General features: G+C 36.3%; 1 pseudogene; it reads right to left on the reverse strand.

The window, feature by feature from the left end:
• Nucleotides 1–201: 201 nt before the first annotated feature.
• LOC9629136 lies at nucleotides 202–1,491 on the reverse strand (annotated as a pseudogene).
• Between the last annotated feature and the right edge of the window lie 3,499 nt (nucleotides 1,492–4,990).

Raw genomic sequence — 4,990 nt, forward strand, 5'->3', positions numbered from 1 at the left:
ATTGGTCGTCCGACCAGCAGATAATCATTCGTGCTTCAGCCATTCACATGTGAAACCGTCACTGCTAGACGTTTTTGAGGATATCATCCAGAAGCAGCGGGAGTACATGCTAATGAAAACTCAAAAACATGGAATATAACAAAGACTCTTTGATATACAAACTGTTTACACTCTGCATGTTCGCACCACTCAATTTTGGATTCAAGATTCGGGATGAGCATCTAACGCTAAGGCAGTGGAAAGCGTAAGCAGATGATAATCCAGTGTCCGCAAGTTCACCTGGCAATCATTGATGTTGGAAGCCAACAAACAAACGGTCTGAACAAGTTACCATCACGGCAGTTCCCGAATCACAAAGGCGCAGAATCGAAATAGCTCTCACCAATTTTCCTTCAACTAAGAAACAGTCGCCGGTACAGTCAAGGGCTAAGCAAATATACATACCAGTAAGTATAGCGAGATATAAAGCTCTTCTGATTTCCACAGAAGTAAAAATGCGGACATGTGTCCAGAACGAACGGATCCCTATCCGTGTATGGAAAACACCCTGCTCGTAGCACAAAGTGAGCGACATTACTTGTGTGAAATAGTATACCCAGTGTATCAGGAGCTGTAGGCGCAATATGTCTCCAGCGCAGAGTTCTTTCCATAAGTTCGATGACATCTTTGGCTTCCAGTAATTTTCAAGATGATCGACATTTTGTCCAGATGTGCCGAGAAACCTGAAACCGTAATATCAAACAGAGAATACTTACTCTATACCGTCCAGTTCAAATCGATGAGGATTTGTCGCAGATAAAAAGGTACTGTAAGCAGACGCTCCAGGAAAGAGACACTTATGCAAGGGCTGAAATAGCATTTTAATTCTGGTGGTCATAACAACAAGCATTTCATACCTGCTGGGGTAAAGTAAAGTTTGCAGGGTCATTTGCTCCAGGCATTATATCAACTGGCATTGCTGCTGCTATCTGTTACAGGCCCAATGTAAGTAGCAAATGCATGCGCATGGACTTACTTGAGTTAGCACAATGTCAAGCTCCTTCACTGGTTCAGTCAACCTCACTTGGTCCTTGCGGAAATAGCCTGCAAATGCTAAGAGCATACAGAATGTTTTGGGAAGACAAACCTGCCTTGGAGAACAAGTTATATTCCACATCAAGAGAATTTCCCGCAACTATCAGATGAACGATCTGAGTGCTCAGCACTTGTTCCTAAACAATACAGGTAATATAAGTTGATGTAATATTCCTGCTATCTGATTACCTATTCTTCGCCCAAATGCCTGGTAAGGTGATCAACCAAGAGCCGTATTTGCAAAGGGTTACAATGATCAGAGTGTGTCTCTTTTATATACCTAAATATAATCTGTATTATTATCTTTATTATTATTATTATTATTATTATTTGGTTTAGAATGAGCACACACACACAATCAAATCACATAAGAAATTTATACCACTCTTTAGTTTTTTTACACCTTACTTTAACCATCTCCTAGTAATCTACTTTTATCCTTCTCTAGAATTGAGAAAGAAGCTCTAGTACCAAATTATAAGCCATAAAATTTCCCTTTCTAATTTACCAGCGTATCTATCCAACCACCTTTGCTTTAGCCTTAGTTAAGTTCCCTTGTTAACGTTCTTACCTATTGTATTAACTCTTAAACTTACTTGGATTCAACTACTCACTGCATAAACAATAAGGTGTTTGCCATTTATTTATGGATTCTCACATTCTCTCCCAATCCCTCTACCCAGGTTAGACTAAACTTAAGGTTTGACTACACTCTTTATATACACAAGCAATTAAGCATACCAAACCTCTAAATTTTTAATATTCCTTAGTACAACAAAACTTGATCATGGGACCCTCTAAATCCCAAGCCTTGAATGCATATCTTACTTTGGGACCTTAAAAGGAAACACTATGGCATAACAGCCTAGTATAACTACCTATACTCTCCCACTTCTATCTTAAAGGGAAAGCCCAAGCCCTTAGGAAGGAGTAAAGATCAATGAGTAGCATGGTACTCAAGTGGGGTAATGAGTTAGGAGCACCGTAATAAATTTCCTTTTTGGGAATAAAAGCTATTCTTAAGCACTTCTTTGGGAAGCCTCTATAACACCCCTTCAATTCATATTCATTCTCACCCAAAACCATTAACCCCTAGTCCAAACCTCAACTTAGTTTGGAAACACCATTAAAAAGTTCTTTTAAAACTAAGTCTTTAGCCTTATTATTCCTACTATACTTTTGGAACCCTCTATAGTGCCCCCCTCCCACTAAAGAGGCGACCACTTTAGGCTTTCATCCCACAACCTGTATTATTATTCGAACTTGGTTTTAGTCTTGGATTTGATCTTGAACTTGACTTTGGAGTTGGTGTCGAACTTGATCTTAGACCCAATTTCAAATCTCAAATCTCGGTCTTGAACTCAATTTTGGACTTAGTCTTAAACTCGGTCTTGGAGTTGATCTTGGACTCAATCTCATTTGATAAATTTATCATTTCGGTTGTGATTTTGGGATCCTTTAGCTTATGACACCTTTGGGAGTTTAATTCTTTACATGGAGTTAGTGTTAAGATTTCTTCATCTGCTATTTTTTGGTCCACTTGATTAGGTTTTGATGGGATTGGATCCTCCAGTGGAGTTTCCACACCCATAGGTTTAAGCACAAATCCTCTCTTTTGTAGCTAGTGTAGCTTTGCCAAAGTTATTAATGTACCTTTAACAACTAGCTATTGTAGTGAGCACAATTAAACCCTTTAAGATCAATGCCATGAGATGAGATAAGAGTTTAGCCAAGGAAGGTGTTCTCTTCTTATATTCAGAAAAGGATGCAAAGTGCATTATTAATGAAGATAACAATTCTAAATGTGAAGCTATAACAATGGAGATAAAGAGTGTTTTCTTGAACAACAATGGGAAATCATACAAGGTGACAATAAGAATGGAACCTACATGCAATTTTCCTGATTTCTAGAAAGGAGTTCAAAATTGGTAGATCTAGAGTTGCAAGCACATAATTTTCTTGTAATTTGAACTGGTACAAGATTGACTCAATTGATATTACAATTACACAAGCAACATTTTCATGAAACCAAGCTCAAAACATTGTGAGAGGCAAAGATAAAATCTCCTTTGGAAATGAAGAATAAGAAGTTTTGGATAAGGAATCTTTATATGAAGAGGACTCTAGTAAGGAACCTTCCAAATAAGAGTTTAGTGGCAAGGTTTGGTCATCCAAAACTTTGATTAGAAGCTTTGGAAGGACAAGTGGCTAAGACGAATGCCTTGCTAAAGACCCTCATACACAAGCTAAAACATGATGAGAAGCGGAAGAAAAAAGAAAAGACTACAGATGCTGGTAGTGTAGAAGTTATAGACCCTTTAGTGGGGACTAAGGCAAGACTAAACAAAGTCAAACAAACCAAAATAGAGTTGGTCTCTCAACTAGTTCCCAAGTATAAACTAAAACCCTTACCAAACTTCAAGGTAGTGAATGACTATAAGGTAGTGAAGGATTGATTTTATGATATAGAGGATTACTTCTGAGTGTTATGGTTATCAAGTTTGGAAAAAGTCCATGTGTAAAACTATACTTACCAGATAATACTAAGTCTTGGTGGATAATAATGGAAGTCAACAAAAGGCTAGTGGCCACTTGAGAATCCATGCAACTTATGTTCTTTTGAATGCTACTTTACACCTCAGAGATGAATTGAGTAGGTTGAAGTAAACAAGAATCATTCAAAGTATGTGAATGCATTTATGCCGAAGAAAATCATTGTTATGGATATAAACAATATAGACACATTCCATACCTTTATATCAGGCTTGCAGATCTAGGTTGGGGGCAAGATGATGCACTTAAACCTGACTAACTAATAGAAAGCATTAGATGCAACTATTAAGGTGCATTTCAATTATAACTTGCGAAAAGGGAACATAATACGGTCTAGGTCCATATTTAGCAAGAAAGCTAAACTAAAAGGGACATATGGGAAAAGGAAATTCAGGAAGAGTTTATTTAAGAATAAATCCTTAAGATTTCAGAAAAATAGATTTATGGGGGAGTCAAGCAAAAATGGATAAATCCACTGATAAAAAAACTAGTAGCATGGAGAACAATATATGCTACAATTGTGGTGGAGTAGAACACTTCTAGTGATAATATCCCTCTAGAATCAATAAAGGGTATGTCAGGTTGAGCAATTAATTGTATAAGATGCTAGTGTTATTTATGAAAAAGAAAGATGGCTCTATACACATATGCATAGACTATTAGTTGCCTAACAAGTATATGAAGAAGAATAAATACCTTTTACCAAGGATTGAAGACTTATTTGATAGGTTGAGAAAGGCAAAATACTTCTTAAGAATTGATCTAAGGTTAAGATACTACTAAATCAGGGTAATAGAGGAAGATGTCGAGAAAAATCTATTAAACAAGATATAGGAGCTTTGAGTTTCTAGTGATACCCTTTCAGTTGTACAATGCATCGGCAATGTTTTTAATGATAATGAACCACATCTTTATACCTTTTTTGATCACTTTGTAATTGTCTATATTGATGATATTTTGATTTATAATAAAACATTAGAGGAGTATGCCAAAAACTTAATGAAGGTGTTTGAGAAACTAAGGAAACACTAATTATATACAAAAGAGAGCAAGTTTGACTTTGCTCAACAAAAAGTAAAGTTTCTTGGGTATGTAGTGGGCAAGGATGGGCTCAAGGTGGATATAAAAGCGTCTAAGCAATCCAGGAATGGGAACAACTATTAAATGTATATGAGTTAATGGTATTTTTCGGGTTATACAATTACTATTAAAAGTTTATCAAACACTATTTAAGAATAGCCTTAATTTTAATAAACTAAATGAGAAAAGAGAAGATGGTATGGATAGTAGAATGCAAGGTAATATTTATCCATCTCACAAAGAAATTGATGAAAGCTCTTTATGTAACATTACCAAACTTTAG

This window comes from Selaginella moellendorffii, unplaced genomic scaffold, assembly GCF_000143415.4.
Source record: "Selaginella moellendorffii unplaced genomic scaffold, v1.0 SELMOscaffold_1, whole genome shotgun sequence".
Lineage (NCBI taxonomy): Eukaryota > Viridiplantae > Streptophyta > Lycopodiopsida > Selaginellales > Selaginellaceae > Selaginella > Selaginella moellendorffii.